This window comes from Anomaloglossus baeobatrachus, chromosome 4, assembly GCF_048569485.1.
Source record: "Anomaloglossus baeobatrachus isolate aAnoBae1 chromosome 4, aAnoBae1.hap1, whole genome shotgun sequence".
NCBI lineage: Eukaryota > Metazoa > Chordata > Amphibia > Anura > Aromobatidae > Anomaloglossus > Anomaloglossus baeobatrachus.
The window spans coordinates 23,531,631-23,538,338 of record NC_134356.1 but is presented as its reverse complement, the minus strand read 5'-3'; positions in this window follow the sequence as shown (position 1 = coordinate 23,538,338).

The following is a 6,708-nucleotide window of genomic DNA, read 5'->3' as shown; positions in this document are numbered from 1 at the left end:
TAATATATTTGTTATTTTGTCTTTGTGCGGCAAAATAAAATAAAAAAAATTACAATTAAAATATTTGAATTTTATTTTAGAGATTTTTAGAATTTTTTTTCAAATATTTATCTCTTTGTTAGTCATATTTTAATTCCTGTTTTATATTTTTATTATTTTTTTTTAATTTCCCTTTGCCTTTGTGCAACAAAAAAAGACAATTAAATAAAAAATTAAAATTTTATTTTAGAAATTTTTAGAATTTTTTTTCAAATATTTATCTCATTGTTAATGTCATATTTTAATTCCTGTTTTATATTTTTATTATTTTTTTTAATTTCCCTTTGCCTTTGTGCAACAAAAAAAAGACAATGAAATAAAAAATTAAAATTTTATTTTAGAAATTTTTAGAATTTTTTTCAAATATTTATCTCATTGTTAATGTCATATTTTAATTCCTGTTTTATATTTTTATTATTATTTTTTTTAATTTCCCTTTGCCTTTGTGCAACAAAAAAAGACAATTAAATAAAAAATTAAAATTTTATTTTAGAAATTTTTAGAATTTTTTTCAAATATTTATCTCTTTGTTAATGTCATATTTTAAGTCCTGTTTTATATTTTTATTATTTTTTTTTAATTTCCCTTTGCCTTTGTGCAACAAAAAAAAGACAATGAAATAAAAAAATTAAAATTTTATTTTGGAGGTTTTAGAAATTTTTTCAAATCTTCACCTTTTTTAACATCATATTTTAATTCCTGTTTAAATTTGTTTTTTATATTTTTATTGTTGTTTTTTTTATTTCCTTTTGCCTTTGTGAGGCAAAATAAAAGAAAAAAAAATAAAAAGTTAGAATTTTATTTTAGAGGGGTTTTTTTAGAATTTCTTTCAAATATTTATCTCTTTTTGCAATGAAATATTTTAATTCCTGTTGAAAAGAATCTTTATATTTTTACTATTTTTGGCTTAATTCAGGCAGTTGTCGAAAAGTGTTTTTACCTACTGGCTACAAAGGCCGATTTTTTTTTTTTTTATTCAATATTTTTTTTCTTTTTAATTTTTGTATACATACCTTTTTTTCTTTTAGATTTTAGTTGAGGATATTTTTTTCAATTTCATTTATTTATATATTTTTTTAGTTCTTTTTGTCTTTGTGCGGCAAAATAAAATAAAAAAAAAATTACATTTAAATAAAAAGTTATCATATTATTTTAGAGATTTTTTTTAATCTTTATTTTTTTATTATTTTTTTTGTTTGATTTAAAGAGTTGTTGGAAAGTGTTTTTTATTTTTTCATTAATTTTGTGAAACATTTTTTGATTGCTGGTTATAGGGTTTTATAGGCTTTATATTCTTTCATATTTTGAGTCACGGTTTTAAGAGGTTCTTGTTGGGGGGGGTGAACGAGCACTTTTTTTGTCAACTAGATCTAAGAAGGAAAAGTAGAGCGTGGAGTAATGTAAGAAGGTTCTCCTTCTCCGCAGCAAGGCTCGAATTTGGGAACAGCCGGCGTAATTCAGAGCATTAAAATCCCGAGAGAGTCCCTAAAAAAGGGAGCTCAGGTTACTCCTTCCAATGTAAACAAGGGTCAGCTGAGAATTTTTTATATATTGCCTCAGTGCCGAAAGTGTAACTCTCCGCAATTACATTTTTCATTTACAAGGCTGCCGTCGTACCACCCAACCCTTCCCCCCCCCAAACACCACCTTCAGACCCTGACAGTGCGAGGCCTGTTTAACCTGTGTTTCTTTATACGCTCGATACTTTCATCGGCCAAGGATACAATTTACTTTTTGTGGAACCTACAAAGAAGAGGGATTGTCGGAAAAAAAAGTAGGGCCAAGGTGAAAAAAATTGACTGGAAGGTTCAAAAAGTCTACGAGGACCTTGAAAGACAACCTGGAAAGTCCATTCATGACAAGGAGATTTTATGGATGATTGCTGAGGAACCAAGTTCGTAGACACCATGGAGAACTTTTTCCATCGACATTTTAGCAAGTCCCGTCTAACCGAATCCGATAGGAGAACGAGTCTGGCGTCTTCGAAAGTCAGGCGTAAATCAGGAGCTGGTGGACCATCTCTGGGACTCTTGGCACAGCGAAGGGTATCTGTTCAAATAGGCAAGAAAAATGTAGGTAGTCGAAGGAAATCCAGCACGGCACCGGTAAGGGTCAACCGGCGCTTTGCCGTGAAGAATATCCAACAACATACCTTACAGTCCGAGAAGATTCGAAACGTGGAGGACCTGCTTTGGGATATATGGATGGATTGTAAGTCGCTTAACCAGGCGAGTCAACAGCCCAATGATCAGGAGGGTGAGGAGGACATCTATACTTCTAGCAGTGATAGTTCGGAAGAGGTCGGAGTAGATGAACTGGCCAGATGTGTAGATGTTGATGAGTAAGTGATGAATCCAGTAAAAAATGTATTTGTCCTATTTTCTGTGTGCATATATACATATACAGATGGATTAGAACTAGTCACCAGGGCAGAGACCCTCAAAATACTAAACTAGAGGTCTCAATGAACCTTTTTACGACAATGGGGTTGTCCACCACTACCTGGACAACCTCTTTTAACACTAGAAGTCCCAGGAATTTCGAGCTCCATAGTGTTCCAATGGCAGAAATGTTAAATGACCCCTCTCTGGGACTTCTAGTATTAAAATAATAAAGTCCCCCTGTTCCGGCACCGGGTCTCCCTTGACACCCATGTGAGCCCTGCAGCCAATCAGTGGGCAGTATTGGTAGGCTGCCCTCGTTCGGGGAAAATGAGAGTGGAGAAACCTAATAGAGGCCGCTGATTGTCTTCAGAGCTCACGTGACGTAACAAAGTCATGAGAGTCCCAGGAGACCCGGTGCGGGAAGTGAGTAGTTGTCATTTCTATTTTACAAGGGGAACTAGTTAATTCAAAAGGGAGTTGTCCAATGAGGGTTCTGTAAAATAACTTGCCACACCCCTTTGTCATCCCTTTCAACCATTCGGCTGAGCATAATAGGGTCACGTGACTATCCTTCCTGAAGGGGGGTAGGGTAGAGATTGATTTCAGTCTCTCTAGTTGGACCCATGGGAACCGTTACAGATACCATTGCTCCTTGAAAAAGGAAGCTTATAAATATTTTTCTATTTTGTGTCTCCGTGGTAACAGACTACAAACAAACCCTCCGTAGTCAGATCCTGCAGTTTGTGCTTTCTTACATTTTTTCTTACTTCTCAGCTTGGCCAGAAGTAGGGGTGAGAAGGAACTTGATGCCAAGATAGCTCTGTTACCTTGGAAACTGATAGATCTGGACAGGAGCTGCATACTCAAAACTTTTGGAAATTTTTTTGCTTTGTATAACCTGTTATCACCTGACATGATGTGGCTAGCAAGTAGGGGTGAGTAGGAATTTGACTTCAGGTTGCCGACAAGAAGGCTTTCTGTTGAGATCTGTGGAGGAGCTGTGCACACAAAATGCTAGGAGATTTTTTTGTTTTGTTTAAACTGTTATCATCTGACATGACCTGGTCTAGCAAGTAGGGGTGAGTAGGAATTTCACCGCAGGTAGACGCCAAGAAGTCTCTGCTATCTTGGTAACTAAACGACGTACCAGCGATTCCAACGACCTGGTCAGGATCGCTGGTACGTCGCTACAGGGTCGCTAGTGAGCTGTCAAACAGTCAGCTCTTCCCAACGACCAGCGACTCGTGTAACGATGCCGCGCTTGGTAACCAGGGTATATATCGGGTAACTAAGCAAAGCGCTTTGCTTGGTTACCCGATATTTACCCTGGTTACCAGCGTACACCGCTTACAGTCTGCCAGTGCTGGCTCCCTGTATACATAGCTAGGGTACCCAAGGTAAGAAAGACAGACTGCACTCAGCTGCTGTGCCGGTAATTTTTATTCCAAAGATAGGTGCAGGATAAAATAGGCGAGAGGAGACCTGGATGCGGGTCCTCTGTGAGGGACCCGCATCCAGGTCTCCTCTCGCCTATTTTATCCTGCACCTATCTTTGGAATAAAAATTACCGGCACAGCAGCTAAGTGCAGTCTGTCTTTCTTACCTTGGATATTCTGGACTTGATTCCTTTTTGACGTGCACCCTGCAACCGGATAGTACCATATACTGGAGCTACACCTCCCGCACAAGTGAGTCACCATAAGGTAACAGCAGTGGATCAGTGGTGCAGGACTTGTTTCTTTTTGATATACATAGCTAGGGTACACATCGGGTTACTAAGCAAAGCGCTTTGCTTAGTTACCCGATATTTACCCTGATTACCAGCGTACGCTGCTTACACAGAGTCGGTGCTCGTTGGTCTCCCGCAGTCAAACACAGCGGGCGACCAACGAGCAAAAAATGAACCAGAACAGTGTGTAACGATCAGCGATTTCACAGCACGGGCCAGGTCGCTGCTCAGTGTCACACACCGCGAGATCGCTGATGATGTCACTGGTACGTCACAAAACCTGTGACTCAGCAGCGATCTCGCTATGTGAGGAGCACCCCATAGATCTGTGCAGGAGCTGCGTACACAAAACGTTAGGAGCTTTTTTTAGTTTTTGTATACTGCTATCACCTAATCTAGCGGTTCGAGGCTTAACGACAGAAAACTGATTGGTATCTTGTATGTCGACCAGCGCAATGACATGATAAGTGCACGCGTCGCACAGATAGAAGATACGACGAGCCGCTCATCGCTTATTTCTTGTGATTTCGTGAGATAATCGGTCTCCGAGGCAGTTTCCTTTTCATATCGATCATTTCGATCTCAGAACTTCCGTTTACCGGAGCAGAAAGTGCTCATGTGTGGCCCTATAACCAGTGCAGGGCTCAGGGGGTATCCATCCAAAACATTGGAGATCCTCCGGCTCGTCCTAAACGATCCCACCATCAAGAATTGTCCAAGCTTAGAAAAACATGGATGCCTTATTTTAAAAACAGCGCCTCCCTTGTAAACAGGGTACGATCGGTATTGCAGCTCAGCTCTGTCGAAGTGAATGGTGCTGAGCTACTATGTAGGTGCGATTGACAGATGAGGGAGTCGGACCGTCACTGATTGGATGAATTTCCTGATCCCCTTCCCAAAAAATGTGTAAAGGGTCTTTCAGTGGTATAAAAAAATTGTTAAAAAGCAAATTGTTTATCTCACTGATCTTCAGTTGTTCACGGTTCTCCACCGGTCTCTACTTCTTGGACAAGGACATGTGACCGCTGCAGCCAATCATTGGCTGTAATTAATTACTATTGCCGGAGTGATTGGTTGCAGCAGTCACATACCCATGATCCTATAAAGATGACTCCCCTATGTCCCATTTGTCATGGGTGTGTCACAGGCGACAGACAGTCATATGGTTTCTGGCCATAGAAGGTCACAGTGTTGGGCTACATAGAATGTTCCCTGACTTTCCATTGCTCCTGCTGTGGTAACGTTCCTGCTGGATTCATCTCTCCCCCTTTTGGACCCAGCAGGAGCTCGCCTTCCAACCAACTGGTGCTTATATACCTCTTCCTTCCTTTGGACTGGTGCTGGTAATATTCTTCAGTTTTTCCAAGCCCTGGATGCAAGCAGGTGGCTTGTACTCCTCTGTAGTATTGTTGCAGAAAGCTTTGCTGAACTTCTACCAGAGTCATCTGTGGATAAGTGGTTCATGCTTTTCCCCTGTGTGTCCCCCTTGTGTCTTCTATAGTGTTTAGTGGGGTTGTCGAAAAGCTCATCCCATCCGTTCCCTATTTAGGACCCAGCACTAGGGATACCGGCTCGACGCATAGGTGCAGAACCTATCTAGGGTGGTGAGGGACCCCAGGGACCAGCGGTAGGTTTGGTCAGGGGTCACCATCTTCTCTTTCCCTAGACACAGGGTTTCCCTTCCCTTTCACCGTGCGCTTGGTACTTCCCCGTACGTAGCGTGACACCATCATAAGGTCATGTGACCGCTGCAGCCAATCACTGGCTGTAATTAATTACTATTGTAGGCAGTGGTTGGTTGCAACAGGCACATGCAAATGATCCTATAAAGATGTCTCTCTCAGATTTCCCTTTAAAATCAAGTGTAAGTTGGTAAAAATGAATAAAAAGTCAATATGACTGTAACATATTGTTTGGCTCTAAACTTGCCAAGTGTCATGGTGGCATCAGACACTGTTCAGACTACAGACTCTGGAACTTCTGAGTTGCACAGGCAGGCTCAGGCATCAACCAGCTGTGTGCTCATTAGTGATTAGACTAGCTGGAATTCATTTCTGCTAGCCTGCTGGATTATCTTTTTGATCACATGTTGCAGGAGACCTATCACAGTTACTCCCCACCCTTTTAAGATGGAGGAATCTGTCTTTCCATGACAACTATAGCTTTCACTAAATCAGTCCGGGTGCTGCTGTGTTTCTGTTGCTGGTGATTTACTGCATGGTGTGCTGTGGAAATCCTCTCGTCGCCTGATTATTTCCTCCCTGCTCTTTATTTCCTCCTAATCACATATTGTCATATATCTCTGTGTGAGCGTGCTGTGTGATATAGTTTTGGGTTCCCTGTTTGTACATATCTGTGGGTTCAACCATTCAAGTCCCAACTCTCCCCTGTAGAGTTGATGTTAGATCAGGGCTGGGATAAGAAGGCGGCCCAGACAGCACCACCATCAGACGTATCTCTGGGATCAGGGACAGGGGGCCCCTTAACCTGAGGGCCAGTCTAAGAGTCCCGGTCCCCTGATATGACCTGCCACATCGTGTTATTACGACTGGTCGT